The sequence below is a fragment of the Ixodes scapularis genome, unplaced genomic scaffold, assembly GCF_016920785.2.
Source record: "Ixodes scapularis isolate PalLabHiFi unplaced genomic scaffold, ASM1692078v2 PGA_scaffold12__126_contigs__length_90152505, whole genome shotgun sequence".
Classification (NCBI taxonomy): domain Eukaryota; kingdom Metazoa; phylum Arthropoda; class Arachnida; order Ixodida; family Ixodidae; genus Ixodes; species Ixodes scapularis.
Genome location: NW_024609838.1, coordinates 86,374,125 through 86,396,817, shown reverse-complemented (window position 1 = coordinate 86,396,817; position 22,693 = coordinate 86,374,125).

Below are 22,693 nucleotides of genomic sequence, written 5' to 3'. Positions count from 1 at the left end.
CCGGAACCGGAAGTTCTCTCGGCAGTAGGAGAATGGGAGTGTTAGCGGCAACGAGTTGGGGTGCGCCGGTAGGTTTTACTGCGCTGATGTCACCGACGTATTTCCTGAATCGGCGCCTCTCATCGCCGCATCGCAGCTGAGCGAAATTCAATGAGATATGTTGCGCTACAGCGACAGCATGGGACTAGTCCCATACGCCGGTATGCCTGTTGGGAAGTGCAGCGAGTCTTGTCACCACCCCGTCATTGTTGGCAGAAGGGCCGGCCCGTGTCAGTCGTTTGCAAAGCGACGTAGATGGCGTTTTTCGCGGCCTCGGAGAAGCAGGAGCGAGCCGACGTTAAAAGATACGTTTGAACTACGAGTGTCAGCAAGAGCCACGTAAATACCTGTTTACACTCGGAGCGGACGCGCGCGCTTGATGGAAGTCTTGTATTCGCGCTGTTGGTAAGCGCTTCGGGACCGTTCTTTTACGATTGCAACTCGATACTGACGCGACACTCGGCAAAGAAAGGTTGGACCGGGGTCGACAGTGACGTGCAGTCTGTCAGAATAAAAATGGCATACCAATAACAAAGTGTACATACCGTGTTACGAAGGCAATCCATACGGCGTTTATTTCAGCTCTATATCACACAAAACAAGAAGATAGAATCGACGAGAGTCCCTTTTCGACGAGTGTTCGTCAACACTGCCTCGGAAAACAAGGGGAAGAGATTGACCTCCTCACCTCTTAATCTAGAATTGAGGTCAGTGATCAAACTATAATACGGGAAGGGTCCACAAGGGTCGCGCGGGCATATTCCATTTAGCACGCCAGCCGGTCGTAGGCAGACGGTCTTGCGACGAAGCAACGCAGCGCCGAGTCGGAATGCCTGCTAGGCCTATACGCTTCGTCGGAGTCGGTGAATCCAGCGTTCTTGTTCGTCGTGGTCTGTTTTAGGTACTGTTTTCTTGCTGCTTGAAGTCGGCACGCGCGGGAAGAACACGTAGAAAAATAAACGTTCAGTCAGTCAGAGTTTTGAGAGGAAGGAAAACAAAGAAAATAAATGTTCGTCGGTCGCCATCACCCAAGTAACTGGCGGCCCTGCCCTACTGCGCACGCGCAGTAGTTGCTTCGTTTACCACACGATAGATGGCGCTTGGCTCTCAGCATTATCAAATTTGGCAATTTTCGCCACACATCTCTAATTATGCTACAAAATGTGGATCTGAATATTATTTAACAAAACTTTTAGGAAACATTCGCCGGCTATTTATTGTTTACGATCGCGGTGCTGGTGAGGTAGGCTCTTACCCAATAGGCGATGTGGATTCGGCTGACGTGCACCGATTCTGCGTATGCATCGTAGTGAACAGGCGAAGGAAGGAAGGCGCAAAAGAGTCCAGTTTTCTTTTAAAAGTTCTATAGCAAATAATTTTTTTGGGCTCCCTATTTTTGTGTTTTTGTGTTTCTTTTCACACCTTTTACGACGTGCGGTGGATGAAACTCGATTTTAAAATCATTTCATGGTCCCTTTAAACTAACTGTATAGATTTTGCTTGCAGAGCCAGAGTATCACCTTTCTTTTCCCTTCACTGGAAAATCCGCATTCGCGGTGGATTTGTCATGTGCGCCAGACTCAATTCCAACTTTATGCAGAAAAGCCGCCCTGCAAGCGCCGAGTTGCGGGCGGGGCAAGTTGCTCGCTTTGCGTCAGGGACTTGGACACAGGGCCTGAAATTCAATCCAGCCCAGTGGGCCCTGCTGGAGCTGCTTAAAATATTCGCCAATCCCGAAATTTTCAACTGAGTCTATACTGCAAACACGCATTTTGAACACCTCCTGCATTCAACCTCATGGACATTCCAACAACCTAAGACTTCCCCTCCCCCTCCTCCCCTCCCCCCTCCCCTTTCCCCCTCTTTCCTAAAAACAAATTCCTGGGTACACCACTGCCTTGTGTTTGCAAAATGTACATCCCATACTAAAGTCCAAGGCGGTAGGAAGTTCCCTGACTATCGAGTATTATATGTGGGCAGTGTTTGGTAACCAGTTAAAAGTAATGGCGTTACCAGTAACGCCTAACTTCCTCTGGCGTAGTAATGTACTCGTTATATTTTTAAAACAGTAATATGTCATGTACTTACGTTATTTTTTTAAGTAACGGGTAACATAGTTACGTCACTCTTTACTTCTTCCCAGGACCTGAAAAAATACACCTAAATATTTTTGGGTTTCTATAGTCTGCTTCACCTTAAAGGGAAACTCCGGTCGAAACTGAAACCAAAATTAATGAATTCGTGTCGCTTTAGTGGCACGAAAATGATTAGAGCCGAAATATTACGTCAAAGTAAAGCCTCGTACTCCACTAAAACCGACTTTAAAGATGCGACCCGCTACTCTAGCTAGCTGGTTAGCTTTTGGTCAGGAACACTGGCGCCGCACCTATGCGACGTCACGCCGCGATAGAACTGTGGTTGATTGGTTGCACCGTAGAACCCTTATGACGTCATGTCGCTGCAGTACGGCTGACGATCACTGTTGCCATCCCTCTAGCAGATCCTGACATTGATGATAATGGAATATTACCATATCATCCTCACTTCAACATCTACCGGTGTGACATAGCGGATCGACGAGGGGGAGGGGTTCTTAACGCTGTTAACAAAACTATTCCATGTCATATCGTGACGATCCAAAGTGCCCTTGAGATAGTTTGGGTTTCCATAAAATGTTGCTACGACTCTATTTTCCTCGGTGTTTTGATACCGTCCACCAGTGTTGCCAGACGGAGAAAAAAAAGTCAGCAGATTGATCCCCAAAAAGTCAGTAGATTTACACAAAAATCAGTAGATTCTACGAAATCTGCGTTTTGACATGTTTTGCTATTTCCATTAAACCATACTTCATAGAAATAGTATGGAGTAACAAATAACATGGTAATAAACACAAATAAAAATGAAAAAAAAAGACCAGTTCTCGAGTAATTCGTTATGAAGGACAAAATAAAATGGCACCGCAAATGTTTATTTTTTTTTATTAGCATTGTTTAGTTTTGCGATTTCGAGGATTATTCTTTGAAATCGAGACTGAGTCACTTTTGGGATTAACAGATGAGGGCGACAGTGCGACATCCACCTGTCGCTAATATTGAAACGAAACCAAAACAAGACGTTCCGGCAAGTCCGTCCGTACATGTCCAATGTAAGTCCTCTGCAAGCTGCCATTTTTTCTTTCTGGGCTGAGGAAGGTTTTTCACGCAACGCTGTCGGCGCGGAGCACTGTTGAGGGTACGCGTTGTCTGCTACGGGCATATTTCTTTTTCGCCTGTCTCAAAGTTTGCGTTCAAACGTGGAGATACTTAATTCGTTAGGTATTTAAGCCACCGAGGAATAACATTATATAATTTTCTTGCCAGAGCCTTCCAATAAAAGGAAAGAACCAAAATTTGGATGTCGATCCGTTGCATTCCGCCGGGCGAATGAATGAAAATGGCAGCCCTCTCCGTTCAGCTGGGAGCAGCCGAGAGTTCACGCGCATGCGCTCACACCTCTCGCTCTGCGCCCCAGGCTGATTGGCTCACTCGGGAGAGAGACGTTACGGCGGCGAGATCATAGTCTGGCCAAACTCTCCCCCTATATGTCTCTGGCCCGGATGTCACCGTCGAACCTGCTCTGGGTGAATAGATAGATGAATATACGGCTAAGTCACTCGCATAGAACGGGCTTCTGGGCCATCTAGCCAGTGCTTCATTTTTAATTCTGTCAGAATATGAGTTTCCTTTGATGGGCGACCCTGGGAACTGAAGGGGCCAAATAATAAATTTTAATATGTTTACTAAAAAAAAATTCAGTAGATTTTCGTTTTTTTCAGTGAATCAGTAGACCCGGAACGAAATCAGTAGATCTACTGATAAATCAGTAGACCTGGCAACACTGCCGTCCACCCAACGCTTCACGTGACTTTTGTGATTGCCTTCGTGATGATTTGTCTTCTTTGGCAGCGCATAGTAAAACTACTTTTCTTTTTGGTGATTTTAACATACCGGGTATTGAATGGAATACGCTGACGCCAGCCAGCTCTGGCGAAACGAATGTAAGCCGAGATTTTATTGACTTATGCCTTTTCTTTAATCTCTCCCAAGTAGTATATTTTCCTACACGAATCACCGACAACAGTTCAAATGTGCTTGATTTAATCCTTACTGCTGATCCTCATCTAGTTAAGTTATTGTCTCCTATAGATGGCATTAGTGACCACAAAGCGCTACACTGTTTTATTGATATTAAGCCACAGAAGCCAGTGTTTTTTCCTAAAAAAATTAATTTGCATCACAGGGGCAACTACGACATGATTAATCGCCAGCTCTCGGATTTCTTCGTCTCTTTTAACGAGAACTTTTATAACTACAACGCCAATGAAAACTGGAATTTCTATAAAGCCAAATTACTCGAGCTTTGTCAAACGTTATGTGCCATGTACAAACGTCCGATCGAATGCATCTAAGCCATGGTTTACTAAGTTCCTTCGCCGACTTTCAAATAAAAAAAAACTGTTTAGGAATGCTAAACGACTAAATACACCGGAGGCCTTTCGTAAACATGCCACCCTCTCGTCTGAATACAAGTGTTTGTTGCGTGAGCGTAAGCACACATTCTTGCACCACACCCTACTGTCTATGTTACAAAACAAACCTCGCCAGTTTGGGAGCATTTTTAATGGTAAACCATCTCTAAACATTAAACTTGTGAGTAGTTCTGGTGATGAAATATTGAATAATGAATGTGCCAATATCCTTAAACCTGTATTTTCCGATGCTTTCACTGTATCTACACCCGTCGTTCTAACCCCCATCGTTCCAATAACAAATGCTTTCCCTGTGAATCCTATTTTCGTAGACTTTGACGGTATAGTAAACATTATAGAATCCCTTAAAATGTCCTCTTCGTGTGGTATAGATGATATCAACAGCAAACTTCTAACCAACACAAAAATCTCATCAGCGCTTTTCCTTACTAAAACTTTTCACCAGTCTCTGGAGACTGGTGTAGTACCCTCCGATTGGAAAATTGGAAAGGTCATTCCAGTTCACAAATCTGGAAGTAAAACGTCTCCACTGAACTACAGACAAATCTCAATTACCTGCATTTCCTGCGAAATTCTCGAGCGCATCATCTACAAGCACCTTATCAGTTTCCTGGATTCCTGCATTACTTCACCTACGCATAGCACGGCTTCCGCAATCAACTTTTATGTAAGACCCAGCTGCAGTTTCTTACTAACTACCTTTTTCAAAATCTCGACTCCGGCTTTCCTACTAACGCTGTCTTCCTTGATTTCGCCAAGGCTTTCGACAAGGTTCCTCACAATCGACTTCTGTTCAAACTCTCTTCCTTAAAATTAGATCCTCTCGTTCTAAAATGGATCGAATCTTTTCTTAGCTACCGTTCTCAATTTGTTTTCGCTAACGACTCGCCTTCCTCCTTAGCTCCAGTCTTCTCCGGCGTGCAGCAAGGCTCTGTACTCGGCCCTTTACTCTTTCTAATCTATATTAATGACCTCCCACTTCAACTTTCTTCTTCAATTCGCCTTTTCGCAGATGATTGTTTTATCTACAGACTAATAAAATCTCCCCGACGACCACCTCCTCCTCCTCCAAACGACATTAACGAAATTGCCGAGTGGTGCTGTACTTGACAAATGTCAATAATATTAATAAATGCATGCTCGTATGTTTCACGCGCTCGTCCTCCCCTCACGTAACAACATTAACACTAAATGACACCGTCCTCCAGGCCACTACCGAATATAAATATCTTAAAGTTTATTTAACTAATAATTTATCCTGGAATAATCACGTTAATAAGATCATATCCTCAGCTAATCGCCCTCTTGGTTATATTCGGCGTAATTTCAAGACTGCTCCTTCTAACCTCAAAAGGCATCTCTATATTACTCTAGTTCGCCCTTAACTAGAGTACGCCTCATCTATCTGGCATCCCCACCTTTAATTTCTCACCAATGCAATAAAAGCAGTCCAAAATCGCGCAGCTCCTTTCATTATTTCCGATTACTCCCGTCTTTCCACTGTTACTGAAATGAAATCTCAATTAACCCTCCCTGACCTTTCTTTGCGGCGCAAAATTTCCAGGCATTCCCTCCTGCATAAAGTGTATTAGTCTCCCTCTTTAAATCAGTCTCTCCTTAGCGCACCCAACTATGTTTCTTCAAGACTGGACCACACATGCAAGATTGCCCGACCCAAGACCAAATCTACAGCCCACCAGCATTCATTTCTACCCGAAACTATTGCGGACTGGAATGGCCTTCCCGATAACATCGTCCCCATTGCAGATAACGCCAAGTTTCGCCTCGCACTTAACCACCACTTCCCTCTATAATGCCCCTCGGGGCCCTGAGGGTATTTGTAAATAAATAAATAAATAGTTTCGGTTTTGCCGTAGACGGCCCAAACCGAATTTCGGCCCTTGATATTTCTCAAACTACACTCAATATAAAAAAAAAAAAAACTTTATTTTTCAGGAAAACTGCTTTACGTTACAATAGTCATAATCTTAAATTAAAAAAAAAAAGATATATTGATCGGGGTTGCTCTTTAGCCGATCCTACAAGCTGATGGACTGATCAGAGAGCGTCACGAGGGTACCTTAATGGTGTTCGTCGGGTTTATGTATATGCTTTATCATTGGTGAACCAATCATAAACAAGGAATGGCCCACTGACTTGCGCCTTTGACGCTCCTTGGTCGGTCTCCTTAGCTTGTAGTATCGGCTGCGTCTGGATTTGAGCTGAAACGAAGTATAGGTGCCAAATCATTAAATATTGCGCTCATTCCACATGACTTCAAAAATTTTCCTGTCGTTTCTCCGCGCAAAAAGTTCCACTTAAATAAAAAGAAAAAACGCCCGCGCTCTCAAAGTCAAAAAATAATGTTGCAAAAAAAAAAATAATAATAACGCTGTTGCCTTTAAATCATAAAAAAAAAAATCGATCGCAAAAGTCACGTGTGCACCTTTTTGTCGGTAATAAGATGGTAACGTGTTCCTCTATATTTTTTTTCGGATAACAGAGGTCGGAAAGGCGTTCCATTATTTCGAAACGTAACAAGCGATGTATTACGTTGCTTTTTTCATTAATGCCCACAACACTGTATGTACGTATGGGTAGAGTATAATCGTGTTTCATGACCGTTAGAATTTAATCCCCTGGTGCCAGAGGTGGCAGTAATGAAATTTCTATAATTAAATTACTGTAATTAAATCCCTTCTGAGGGTCATTTGTAATGTATCTAGTTACCTTTTGATGCAGGTAATTTAGTAATGCAATGAAATATCCTAGTTGTGTTGATTGACATTATATCCGTAACTTATTTTTAATCTTTCGGGCATGTTTGTTTTTTCGCCCGGAAATGAACAGCAACAAAGCGGATGTTGATGTTGGCAAAAAAAAGAAAAGAAAAAAAATCCTTTAAAAAATAGAGAAAAAGAAACGACAAATGTGGCTTTCGTCTCTAGCCGCTGGCTCGTGTGATGGTGGGATTAGAGGGTAGTGCCACCTAAAACCTGCTGGGCTTGTGTTCTTCACTCTAAAAAAAGTGTCGATTTAACTCTTGTTGGAGTGTAAGTGGCTTGTCACAGAATCCACTCTTTTAACGAATAACTATTACTCTTCGAAGGCAAGTGTAGCTTTAATTCTCGCGATTAACTCTTCTACACAGAGTAACGGAAGCACTTCTTCAAGAGTACAGTCAAACTCCTAAAGTAGAGTCGTATATAATCTACACTGAAGAGTCAGAGCTGCACTCTCCGCAAGAGTAGGGAGAACCCTAGGTCAAGTCTTCCACACAGAGTAACTTCAGCACTTCTACAAGAGTAGAGTCAATCCCTAGAGGTAGAGTTGTATATACTCTACAATGAAGGGGCAGGGCAACACTCCTCAAGAGTAGGGAAAACCCTTAAATATGTGTTGAAGTTACCCTAGATTAACTTTCCAGAGAGAGCTCTTCAGTAATGTTCCAATTACTCTTTCCTGCTAGGCATTATGTTTACCCTTTTGTGCAGTGTGTTCAAACTCTCCTTGAACATCTAACGAGTAGCTACATACATATACTACATGAAAGGGTCACACCTACACTACTCCGTGGATAAAGGAAGTGCTCCTAGAAGGTAATGCTACACACGGTTACTCTTTTCAAGGGGGTACGCTTATTCTAATGAGGGGTGAAGGAAGCGTTCCAAAGAGCTAGTAAATGCGTTGTGCAATGCACAATTACAAAGTGAGGTGTTGCTCCGATAATCTTATCAAGTGAAAATCAGCTCTATTGCTATGCCAGTATAAACTCCTTATACTAAAGTAGAAATGCAGTCAAAGGAAGTGTGAAGAAAGAGTATTCTAGCTTATTACAAAGAGTATGTTTTATGTATTAATATAAATGGCACGTGTTTTTCCCACCTTGTTAGTGAACTGAAGCTGTTCTTATCACAATCTCTCCGGAGTCAGATCTTAAAAAGTTCTGCATGTAATCAGGGGTGGATAGTTGTGTAGTATAGGAACAAGTGAAACATAGCTGAAATGCAGAAGAGGTGTGATATGGGCTTTTAGAAGGCGGAAGGTCAACATATGAAGAGAAAAAACAGTAGTAAAGTGCTCATTCAAACAAACTTTAATTTCAAAACATTTTCGCCAAAACTAGCAGAGCTTTGTAATCACATCCAGCACCAAGACAAACTTGATTTTGTACTTCAGGCCAATGAATTGCCCAATCACTGCAAGTGATCGGCTTGTTTTTGGACTATACAAAATGTAATGAACCCAGTACAGTGCAGGAACGAGCGCTGTACCGGTCGCAATGTCCGTCACCTCAAACAGCAGTCTTCTAGCTGCACAGTGATTGAAGCTGCCTGGCTTGAAGTCTTCCCCTTCACACGGATGACCGGGAAGGTCGGAGAATCAAAATGGTCCCCCTCCTGTGAACGGCAAAGAACTGCATGTAGATTTACGTGTTATTCTAGAAAGATAATTAGTGAACAAACAGTCTGCTAAATCGAGCTAGAAAATTTTACACTGCTTTGCAAAACCGAAAATCTGTAACAAGGACAGTAGGTAGTGGTTGAGAGGAGAGAACCGACTGCATTCTTGCTTGTCAATCCTGGAAGCTTGTATTTTAGAATTGGTCAGCCTAGATTCCACAATTAGGTTAAACGCGCTGCGCAAGCATGGACAGGGAAGCTTCAGAGCAATCATGTGATTGTGTGGCACAGGCTGTGATCAATGTGACGTTAAATTGAAAAGAAGAATAATGTAAGATTTTTTCTCATGTTTTCTATGTTGCTTATACACCATTCCAAAAACAGCTAAGCGGCCGGCATCATTTTGGTGATGATGACGCGACTAGTGCGACTTTCGCCACCCCTAGTAGCTAAACATTTTCTGCCGCCATCTTGGACTGTGAAAACGTGCTCGCGCCGACTCTCCGCCTGTGTTGCTGTGCATTCAGAGTTTTTTGGCCTTTCTTTGTAGTTGTCAGTTTATTTTTTCGATTGACCTTGCACTTAGGGAAAATGCGGTGTGCGTAAGTGCGTCCGCTTTGCACGTTTCTGCTTGGCATTCACGGGCGACGAACGAAGAGGAGGACGTCGAACGGCCCACGACATTGAGGACAATGCTAACTGTTCTCCACGGCGATAATCCTCAGGTAGTCTTTCTGGGTTGTCGCCAGAAAAACCTGATCGGCTTGGGGTGAGGTCATGAAGGACAAAACAGTCGCGTTCATTCCTTTGCTTTGGTTCTGTGCACAAAGTGAGCTCTCTTGAAAACATGCCCCAAAATGAGCCCCACTTGGGTTTGGTTCCGCCGTCGATCCTGTTCACTGGATACACTGTGTCGTTTTGGATGCTCCCCAAATGAACCGTGGTCGAATGACGCGGCATTGCCTGCTACGTACACTATTTCTTGTGAATGCTGAGCCTTGCTGAATTTGATGTCCGACGCCTGTCTAATGCGGTGGAAACTGAACTTTCTTTGAGCGGGGAATATCCATGCCATTCCGCTATCATCTGTTTTCACTTACTTTCGTCCGTGTTGAAATTTATCGATTGGCACGACTGAGTTGGTGACAGCTTTAATCACCGCCACCAGCGGAGAAACGGTGTGAAATGAAAATGAAGGAAGCAAGTATTTCAGTCGCATTGGTCCTTCTCGCACACATACTGTTAAAAATATACCGCCGATTTCTTTTTGATTTCTAAGGATTGTACCCAATGTACAATGATTTCTCAATGGTTAGGGGGACTATTTACGTTTTGAAACACTAAAAGAGCGACAATTTTGCCTGTAGCATTGTCCAAATTTGCGCTTATGTACGCTGCACCAAGCAAAATCACAGCCCACTCGGTTAGGGTTAGCAGGGGTGTTGGGGAGAGACCAGCCTCGAACCCAGTGAGTGTGGTCGACAAAGATTCTCTGGCTCCTGTGGTCGAGTGTTCCTTGGAAATGTGTATAGTCAGAGGTGCAAGCAGCAATTCTGGTTGGCAGAAAGCCCTTCCCCAACATCCTCCTCCATTCCTTCACGCACTCCCCTCCTCCTCGCCCGAGCAGAACGGGCTGGAGAGCTGATCCTCTGGGAAAGGATGGGTATCCTCCTTTCCGGGTTGGAAAGAAGCAGACGAAACAAGGCTTCCTCCTTTATACTTGTTTATCGGCCTCTAAGGGCATACTGGACCAAAATCTGCATTTCCTAGGAAAAGGGCAGTGGGAGCATTCTAGAACGCTAGGGATCTAAAAAAATCATATAAAATGATATGCCAGACGGATGGGTTTAATTTGTAAAAGTAAGGTGCGATGAGGATATCCTGGAAGCCGGTCTCCGAGAGCAGCCAACGCGGGGAAGGCAGTCTGGGAGTGACTCCGCAGTTCCTGACGTCAAAGTAATCATGTTTCCTCTTCGCTCTCACTTCATCGTCTCGACCACTCGCTCACATGTGGCGCTGCATTCCTCCTTACTTCCTCGGAGGGTGTATAACATCACCAAGCAAGCTTTCATAAAAATACTTTACGTGTAACGCGCAAATTTCATTTTTGCATATAATGTATCTTTTGGATCTCAAGCAAAAGCCATTCAAAAGGTACATTGCTGGCAAGCTAGCACACCCAGCATTTTCTTTCCATGGTTAACTGAAGTCATTTTGGCAAGCAGGTGGGGACCAGATTTCTTTTGCACAGTACATAATGGAAACAGAGCATGTGTCTACGAAGCGCAGCAGTCGAGCGAACGTCCAGTGCCTCTACTGCCAACAACGCGAAAAGATAAGAAGTCGCTGGCGCGTCGCCTGCTTCTCGTACCCCTTCCCCACTGCTAACTTTCAAGGGCGGCGTCGGCTGTGCATCTCCGCACATGTGACGAAAACATGACTGCGGTAAACTCACGGTAGGATTGAGCTGCTTCTTTCGACGTTGATGACAAAATGCCAGAAATATATTTTGGACAACCATAATTACGAGCAGATCCCCGATATCGAGATCATACGCAGGACAACAAACTCAGCACGGATGCGTTTGTCTCCAGTTCCGGGGATTCGTTCATTAGAAACAGTATGATTAACCCTCCCCAGCACAATTGCACCTTTCATGCTTCAATCATCATCTACTCGGGAATAATCTTCGATGCAGGAGTAGTAACCCAGTTCACGTTATTGCTTTATTAGTTCTTGAATTAAAACTGAACACTCACAAAAACATTGCATATTTGTATATTGTACTTAGGTTCTCAATAAAGACAGGGCAGCACCAGTAGTGAAAGAATAGTCAGATATGCTGTGTTTATTTTGAGTTGTAACAAATGTACCACATGCAAACTAAAAAAGAAATGTCACTTTATGACGCTTTTAATTTTGCCCTTAGCTTACCCGACTTGGGGGTAACTAATAGCAAGGTTTTGTGGAATTGGGTGGTCAATTAATGTAAATATTTAATTAACATTTTAATCATCTTTTTATTTATTTACTTTAGAGGGCATACAGAAGTTGAAAAATTGAACTCCAACCTCCCTTACACACCGACCACACGCTGAAATGAACACAGAAAAAATCGCTGCAGGTGCTACCGGCCAAATTATTCATCGATGCTGTCACACTTTTCGCGTTGAGTTACGGTTTTTGGTGGTATAATAGTTTGTCCAGTAGCACCTACACCGACGTTTCCACATTTATTTCAGAATTTTAATTATCTTTTTATTTATTTACATTGGAGGGCATATTGCGGTTGCGAACTTGAAGTCCAATCTGCCTTACGCTCCAACCACACGCTGAAATGAACACAGAAAACATCGCAGCGAGTGCTACCGGCCAAATTATTCGACGATGCTGTCACACTTTTCCCGTTGAGTTATGGTTTGCGATGGTTTGTCCGGTAGCACTGCAGCGACTTTTTTCATACTTATATCATCGTGCGGCTGGAGCATACAGAGGTTGGGCTTCAATTTTTTAAATGCAATATGCCCTCTGAAGTCAATAATTAAAAATGTAATTGAAATGTTACTTAAATAAATTTTAATAAACTGCCCAACTGCAGAAACAACCTTGTTGTTAGTGACCCCGAAGTTGGGTAAGCTAATGGCAAAATTAAAAGCGTTATAATGTCACTGTTACTTTTTTTATTTTTATGTGGTACATTTATTACAACCAAAGAGAAACACCTGGTATTCTAAAAACAGCATATGGCTTAACACGATAAATCTGCCAAATACCCTTTCTTTTTCAACCTCGAGAAAACTGTCATTTGGTAGCATAAAGTATGGGAGATATGTTTGCGCTTGGAACATTTCGCAATTATTTTACATTCACACGAAACCTTATGTTTTCAGTATTTACAAGCTATTCCAAGGATTGGATGTGAGCTCGGCACGTCTCAAAGTGACTTGAGAATTAAGCCTTTGCCAAATATTTCCCATAAACGTTACAATGAAATGGCGAACGGAGGATTTTGCAAGAATCCTCAGCTGTGCTCGAGCTACACATAATGTACAGGTGTACAGTATGTGTAGCTCACGTGTACAGGTCACGTGTACACGTGCCCTCAGAAAGGGGTCACATGGTTGAGCAGCAGGTAACATTACCTAGTCACATGACCCCAACATCTCATCGGAAAGGGGGTCATTGAGACTTCACGTGAAAGGGCTAATACGATGCCCAGATCACCTGACCTCCAGAGTTATGCGCCACTTCTTCGGTCCCAATTATGCGACCAGTCACGTGAATGTCATGTGATCATGTGACATGGTGTAACCGCTAACACTTCATGTAATCATTGGCTTTGTAAGAAAAAGGGCAGCCAAATTTCCATATCGTACCTTCTCAGCCAGACACGCTCCAGAGTTTTTCAGCAGTGCTGCAAGGCCCTTGATCAGTTCCATGATAGGGGCTGCATGGACCACAGGTTGCAATTTATTTAAAACACCAAAACAGTGGGGAAGAAAGCTGATGAGAACGCCATTTACGATTCTGTACAAACAAGAAGGGGGCTGCAAATCTAAGTAATTCCGAAAGAGATACGTTTTAATAACAGTTACTGGCTGGAGAGAACAATTTCGATTCTTTATATTACAATGATCTTCAGACTGCAAAGTATACTGCAAAAATAAGTAATGACTGAGGTTATTTAAAGCTTCACTTCTGTCCCTGTTCGAGGGTAACTACTGATCAGTTTGGTATGAAAGGTTACTAAATGTAGAATTTCAGTGCCCATAAAGAAAAAGGAAAAACACAACCACTCTGTTCCCTAACTGAACAAGCAGGACACTGCATCATGTGGAGATTCTGGTGTATTCATGGAGCCACAGAACAGATGAAACTGTCTCATTCATGTGTAGACAAACTGCCCAAACTGTGATTACCTACTGTACACTTGAATAGCCTGACCTTGGAAGAACTCAAATTTAATGGTATGATTATTTGTAATTAATATAATCACACTTATATAAATAATCATAGAATACAAGTCCTCTTAGAGATACCCTAAATGCAGAAGTATAATGCTCAATAAACGTAATGCTACCAATTGGTTACTTCAAAATTGTGTTATTTAGACCGGCTGGGATACATTGATCAGAAGGCGGGCAGTGATCGAGAAGCATAAAGGTCTCCACATAATTCGACCAGCAGCTGAAATAACAGCGCTAAAAGTGCCAAAATAATGTCCACCTTGTAGCATTAAGACAGGAGAGTACTGTATAGACAAATATACGCATGAGATTGTGACTAGTGCCCCAAAGCTGGAAACATGCATTCATGTTCATAAACATAACCTTTGCAGGTTTGTAATTTCATAAGCTTGCCATCACAAGCAGAGACATGGTGGCAGCAACCAGAAACCCAGCCTAAAAATCGTACATTTGCATTGGGGTTCCCTTTCCAATCTAACAAGAGCAATGTGAACATGAAGAACCAATCCTTGCATTTAGCCCTAGTTTGGACAAGAGCTTGGTCTGAAACTAAAAGGCACACCAAAAAGCATGATAGGCGATTCACACTTGCATTGTTCTTAATAGGACTGTCAACTTTCACATTTTAAGGTTGTGGTGGAAGACTATAACTTTTCATTTTATGCACTTTCTTCTCTAAAAGGCAGCAAAAACAAACTTTTGGGTCCTATTAACAAGCGACTTCAACTGCGGCAGCCCCGGCCTTGCCTTGTTTGTTTTTCAGCAGTTCTTCCACCCTCTCCCTTTTTGTCTCGAAGAAGTTCCTCACTCCGTCCTCTGCGTGTACTCCAGTCATCCTGGGGAATTCCTGCAGGACCTGTAATGAAGCCATGGAAACATATGGGTAGATTCCAGAGCAGTCCCCACATTTGGTGGTGATGGCGGGGGGGGGGGGGGGGGGGGGGGGCAGGCATGCCCTAGTTTCCTGAGACTTTCGGAAATTAATAAGACAATATAGAATTTTTTTTAATAATCATGTCCTTCCAAATCCGACTGCGAGTTTATGTTGCCTCATATATACGTACACAACTAAATTTTTGCGAGGACCTGATTTTCGCGAGTCGCCTACAATTCTCGAAAAATAGGTCCCCCGAAAAATTCGGGCAATTAAATCGTTTACAGTAAAGGAAAATTGCAAAATAAAAACAGACTTCCTATTTAAAATAAAGCTAATCTATATGAGCCATGACACCAGATGTTTATTTAGTATAAATGGCGAGCTTGCTGCTGACGGCGGTCAACTTTATTTCATTTTCTAACATTTGGTACAAGATAAATCTGTAAGAGATAAAGCAAAGGCAAGCTGGTTAAACAACATAGGTGAAGACCCTGAGAATGAGAAAATAAAAAATTACTATGGAAATTTTTATTTCTCATTCTCAGGGTACAACTATGCAGGGTCGTCGAGATAAATCCAGTCTTCTTTCAGATTTCGTCTGGCAACAATACAGTGAAGCAACCGGCCGAATTTCGCTTCTGCGGCCCCGTGATTCAAGAGCGGACCATCGCAGAATAGTAAATTTGCGACTTGCACAAAAATGAGCAGAGAATACAACCAGAGGGCGGCAATACGCTAATCGCTTCGCGCCGGAAAATTGCCGAAGCAAATTATTCAGTGGTTTGACTACAAAAAGACTGAAATTTAAATCTTTGCCAAGATGTTCAGGTAATCTGTCAGTCATGAAGACATTACGGCAAACCGATCAAAGCACAGAAAACGGGCAAATTGCAAAAAAATCTAAAAGTTTGTTTGTGAATCGGAGCAAAAACAATCTAGAAGCATCCTGGGAGCAGCATGAACGACCTCGCAAATAAAATGTAAGTAGCGAGTTCGACAATACGTTTGGCAGTGCATGAAGACCTACAGTACAAGTCAATTGCGCTCAGGAACCCAGGCCTGGATCTACAACGCCCCATACCATTGGTCCCCAGATTTGTGGCCTCCCTCGAGCCCCAAGTGCAATCCTCTTGAGTACTATATATGGGGTACGGTCGAAGCAAGGTTGAATGCTACATATAAAAACATCCAAGGATGCCCTGAAGGCCTTCATAATGCAGGTGATGACACAGATGGACAAGACGGAGACAACGCATGCCTGCAGCCATTTCAGGTCCAGGCCCTAGAAGCTTGTGGCAGCTGATGGAGGCCATTTCAAATAATTTCATTTTATTTATTTTCTAATTTTCTACCAAGTTTTGTACGAGTACATTAATTTTTTTTTGCTTGTGTGTTTTCCTAAATATGTTGAATTTGCTGGATCTATTTGAACGACGTATGAGCGTGACGTAAGAGCGAGGTTCCCCTTCACTCCCTAAACTCTTGCAGCCACTGAGTGCCAATGATAGCAGCGCCTGTGTACGGAAGTGAGCCCGCTCCGGCCATGCATGCAGACGGCTACAAACCTTTGATGAAGACTGTACGGCTTTGGAATATTAAAGTGCCAAAGCACAAGGACGGAAAAAAGAAGCCGAAGTTGTTGGAAGTAGTGCTCTATTTGTCTCTTTTTGTAATTGTTATTTGACATTTTAACGCAACAGCATTAACGAGTTCGTGTTGCAGAAACGCCATCGTCGGTGGTGCGACAAAAAAATCCGGGATTGGTATATAGGGTCGCAACTTCACAGCCACGTGACCTCGCACGGGAATTTCAAAGAACACACGACGCTCATGTGAAACGTGACCTCACGCGTGGAATGAAAGTGATTAAAAGGTGACAGATATTGCGAATTAAAGGTTGCTGCATGTCTAAAACAATTTTAATTCATAAAGCAATTCATTATCTTAACAGAAAAATATAAAGAATATTAGGCAGGATTCAAACCTCACGCTCTGCGGTTGCAAGCTGGACACGATACTGACTAGGCCACGCCAGGCCCGCTTACAGAGCTTGGGAACGAAGAGTGTTGTGTCATGAGAACTAGGTCGTCCTGTGACTCGAGAGCATGAGAAGCGGATGAGAAGACAAAGCGAACGGGGCACGATAACACTGTCGTGTTGCACTATTAAAGGCGAACCTTAAGCGTCCTTCAAGTTTCAATATTTCTGAGATTCAAGACCTGCAACTGCGGCATACCCAATTTAAGACTAGATATACATCATGGTCAAGACATTAGTGGTAATGCAGACATATAATCAAGAAATTAATAAACAAATTAGTTAGTCACAGGGACGATTTCCAAGACAGTATAGCATCAAATGCATTCGGCCATTAAAATGGTCATTTTTATAATCCCCAAATTAGTCCAGTAAGGTTTCATGTTATAATGGTTAAAAGCAGGTTTTGTAAGACATACTTCTTCCTTCACCTCCAGTGCTGGGTACAAGTCCAAAACTTCTTCGACAGTGCGAGGCTTCTCCGAAATCCATCCACGCCGTTTAACATATGTCCTCTTCATAGCATCAGAGATCATCTCTTCATTTCTGGTCTCTGGAGTCTTTCGCAATTTTTTCTTCAAAACTCAGTGTGTGCCGCAATGGACACTTCATCCTCCCCCACGTCGTAAAGTGCCAGCTATAACAAAGCAACATATTTGGTGGTTCCTCTTGTATTCACTAAATGGTGATGCTAAGGGAGTGCTTTTGTAATAGCTCCCTGACTGGAAACTTTTATGGTAATGAATCAAAAAGTACTTATTGTACAAGTCCACTCCTGTCATAAAGATGCATTGGGTTGTCACAGCAACTCATTTTACAACTGTATATATATGAACCAAACTGCAAGTGAAAACAAAAAAAATCGCATCAAAATTTAGTTTTAAATGTAAAAAATTTAGTAATCAAGTTTTTCTCATTGCCGGCTCTATGCCGTGAAGTCAATTCATTTCCAAGCATGTTATGCTTTTTGCGTTGCTTACTTTCTAGCTATTACAAAGATGAAGAGATCAGACCTCTAACTCATAAGAAAAAAGAAGGCATACGAAGGGGCTTGAAAGGGGTTATAAAAAAGAACAATCTGCGGCATGGCAAAATATTTTGGCACGTCTAGAAATTCATGTAATGCCTGGCTAGAATGGCCATTTAAAAGTGTGAATTGATGCCCAGTTGTGATGTGCCATCGTACCCAGAGCTCCTTATTCGCAGTTGGGCAATTTTCCTATACAATCTTGCTCAAGTTCAACAGCGGAAAGATTGTTTAGTCATCTCTTGTACCAATAGTTTGTTATATGTTTCGGCATCAACAAAAAATCCTGAAAATTATCAACCAAGGCAGTTTTTTTGGAATCGAGAAAAACAGAAAACCTCCAAATCAGATCTGCCCCTTTATTGTTATTAAGCTTTACTTGAAAAAGGGAATACAAATGTTTCTACATAGCATCTTTGCCAGTATGTCCCATTTGTTTCGGGGAAGGAAAAAGGGAGTTAAAGGGAAAGGAAAGGAAGAAAACGAGGGTTTTTTTAGGTTAGAGTTTGCCCAAGTTTCGACTGAGTTCGCTCGTTCCATTCGCCACCAGAATGCCACGGCCCACCGAGGGAGACCGCGCATGCCTGCGTATGTCCACGTCACCAACAACAAAAACAATGACAGCTGGGAAATAGAAAAATAGAATGAGGAAAACCCAAGCTTCATTTGAGGAGATCAATTTGTTCTTGGAACAGGCTCAACGAGGCACTTAAGCCCTTAATTTATGCGCTGTAAGAATTCTAAAAAAACCTATTTAAAATATTGCATGGCCTACCTTCCTAGTAATATAATGGCGAGATTAAAGATAGCTACGCGCCGCTTTCCACTTTCTCCTAGATTAATCTCAGAGTGAAGCAGCAGACAAAGGGAGCTCGTCAGCGAACCACAAGCAATGACTTCCCGCTTGGCTGACCAGTGGGGGGATTTCCAAACACAATTTGCGAATCGGACATGTTTTTAAACCGAGTTATAATGCCATTTAGAAATGCCACACATTGTAGTGTTTTCATTGATCCAGAGGAACTAGTCCGCGACAGAAAAGATCCGCATAAATTTCTCGCCCCGAGAATAATATGTGGGTTTCGTAACGTGAAACTGGTGGTATTTATTACCTCCCGCCTATGAAACAATATAACATCAAAAACAACCTTCTTCACAAACTGCTTAAACCACAGATTCCATCATCTGAGGCACTTTTAGAGCTGCGAGAAGCACGCCAATAAAGTCAATGAATGTTTTTGGCAAGTACTCTTTGCAGGGAATGACTCCATATATGCTTTTTTGCAATAAAATTGTGCGATACATTATGTATACTCCAGAATATGATAAAATATACATTTGTTTTTACAACATTTTGCTCCGATACGTGCCAATCTTTTGCTGACAGTAAAAAATACAGTATAGAAAAGAAATTAACCCCCATAAAAACAACACCGATTTAAAAAAGAAAAAAACATTAGCCCCCGAAAAAACACAATTCACATTATAAAAAATACAATAAAAGATTTATAGACTCAGTCTAGGGTAGTGACACGTTACGAGTAATGCGTCTGCATAGGTACATGCTAGCTATTATTCAGCCATTGTGAGTGCTACGTTCTACTTGCAACAACTTGAAAACATATATGTTTTCACAACTTATGGCCCTGCTTGGGTCGTGATGCACCATCAACAATTGCCGCTTCGGTATCGCGTAACATAAAAAAATGCTTACTATAATAATGTACTTGCACTTCATCCAATAAACTTGGGATGGAGGACATTTTCCACTCTGTGATTGTTCCCTCTCTGCTGTTGAAAAGTAACTCAAAAGTAATAGCATTACTTTTTGGGACTAACTGTAATTGTAGTGTGTTACCTTCCTGTTGCAATAACTGTACCTGTAAAGTCATTACTTTCTTCTGGAAGTAACTGTAGTTTAACAAATTCCTTTTTGAAAGCGATTAACCGCGACCATAAATACGAGGTAACATAGATGTAACGCTTCCATCCGTTTTAGTCAGCCTTTAGCTGCTCTTCCAGAAAGAGAGGAGACGAAGTAGTCTTGCTTACAGTTGCTGTGACGCTGCGACGAGACGAGCCTCGTGGCGTTTGACTGCCACCGGAGAGGCAGGCTTTGGCTCGCTTTGCCCGTTCGTCGGCGACCTCCTTCACATCCAGCATTCTCCTTCGTTGGTTTTTGGTTCAGTTTTTGAGGGCCTCCTTCCAAGAGCCCTGAAAGCATGCCCATAATTAAAACACTACTGTAATTGCAAATACCCTCCCTAACCAAGAAGTGCATTTACAAAGCCAAGGCCTGGTGTGTCGGCCAACATTCGATACTTGAACACAAGGTGCCTTGCAGCTTCACTGTACAGATCCCGTTTTCCTGGGTACCTAAAAAATAAGATGGGTTCGCCAATTAGAACGGTCAGCTAGGTAAATGATCAAATTAGTGTTGTTATCTGTTCTCGGTCAGGGGACTCACCGCGTATATCTGCACAGATCAGAGTGCAACCAGCGATTAATCCTCTGGCGCAACGCATTGGACACTTGTCCTTCCTCAACTTTCGGCAGGAGCTCTTTCAGATCTAGTGTTGGCTCTGGGAGCGTGTAGCTCAATGTTGGGAGCGTAGCGTGGAAGATCGATGAACTGAAACAAAACAAGATAAAACATTGATTACATTTGTAAGCATATTTCATTTCATATATGTTTAGAAAATTAGAAGTCTGTGTTTATAGAATGAATACCCTAAATAGCCATTAAGGCCCACTTAGGAGCTCAATACATACACCTTGCTGGTTCTGATAGTGGGATTACACTCTTTCACGAAGCATGCAAAATCACCCCTTCGAAAGCGAATATTCTTCTTTTAAGTGCACTTAGCAGCAACCAGCTGTGTGTATTTGTATTTGTTACACAAAACAAAGAAAGAAATCTGGCGGCTCAGACCTGGCTGAAGAGACCGGGGCTACGGGAGCAGCGGCTGATGATGTCGAGGGTTGCTGCAGCTACTGCTCTTCTACAATTAAATTCAAATTGTCAGCTTTCACGACATAAGTGTCACTGATATGGACATTTTCTTCATAGGTCGAGTTATAAACCTGTAAAGGAAACAGCATATATAACCTAAACAATCTTAATGTAGTTGCACCACATACAAGGAAGTGTTGTGTTTACGGACTAAATGTATATAGTGCCATAGCTCTCAGCAGTCCAGCTATAATCATCAATGGTAATAAATTTAAGGGATTTGGCATTGGAAGCTCTAAATAAACCAGTTTTACCCACCAGCTTTCCTACAATGATGTGATGGCATTGTGGGAGCTATGCGTGCTAAAACCTCCAGTGGACTAGAATGTCAGAAATACAACCTTAAACTAAAGTGGTGCGCGGGCTTATAAAATAGTTTTACTAGATTAATTTCTTTACTTCAACAATACAGAAGTTGTGAAAAATCATAAGAATGCTTTTCGTGCTTGGCAACTTCATAATGACTGCTCTGTCACATGGCTGCTCCAGTAATACATTTTTTTTAACCCAGACAGTAAAATAATGGCACAGTATTTTGCTAAAGTACATTCGAAATAGCTAGAAAATATTAGTTAGACAGACCGAAAATAAAACTAAAAAAGTCAATGTTCTTTGCACAGGAGACTTCATTTTAAACATACGTTGAACCTCGTCATTCGCTCAGCGGATCTCGTGGATTACAATGAATAGCTCAACGAGTGTGCCGCGGGAAAGTTGACACACGGGTGTCTTTTAAGAGTGTATGGCCTTCTAAGCCAATAAGGAGTTTTAGTAGACCGTGTTTCCCCCTCCGCTAGCCCTGCGCTACGAAGAACCCGTCACTGCGCCTGCGCGCCGATGGCCTTGGCTGTAGAGTTCCGGGTAGCGGAGGGGCTTAGCGGAGCGGGAAACACGGTCTACTAAAACTCGCTATTTACACGAGTGGCGTTCGCTCTTGGTTCACAAGGGCTGTAGCTTTGTCGGCGCTGCACGGTTTTAACGAGATAAGTATAGAACCTCATATTTCCCGAAGAGTAAAGCTACACTCTAAAAACAGTCTGTGCGTCTACTTTCACGCACAACACTCGGAGAGCCAATCAGCGCAACTTACGGATGCAGCTCAGCGAATGACAATGCCGAAACATCTGTTTAGACCAAAAAACGCAGTCTGAGTTGTGACATTAAGCAATACAAAACGTCACGCTTGCATTGCTTAATGTCACAACTCAGACTGCGTTTTTTGGTCTAAACATATGTTTCGGCATCGTCGTTCGCTGAGCTGCCTCCGTATGTTGCGGTGATTGGCTCTCCGAGTGTTGTGCGTGAAAGTAGACGCACAGACTGTTTTTAGAGTGTATACACACTACGTCGTGCACCCCGATCGGAAATGGCTGTACGCACTACGCAAAGCTTATATAAAACGAATGGCTACAAGGAATTTGGGAAGCGGAGGCGTAGCGTAGTACAGAGCTGTGTATAGAGAAAGTTTGGCCAATGGGAGTCGCAGGCAGAGCAAAGGCCTGCACCAGACGCAGAAAGTGGACTTGACATGCTCTCTCGGCCAACCAGAAGCCTAAAAGAATCCCCTAGCGGTGGTAGCAAAAAACTGTTTTAATCAAAGGTATATGTTGGTATATGGTCTTAATAAGCCCGTAAGGGTGAAGTGTAGTAACCCTTTATGGTTGAAAATAGGGTGCACGCAATGTTTCGTTCATGATCATGGAGAAAGATGTAAGAAACAAATGCGCCGCTCAACTCTGTTTTGCTCGGACAGCAGATTCCCGGCCGTTGGCACTTGGCGTGCGGATTATGTCGATCGTTTT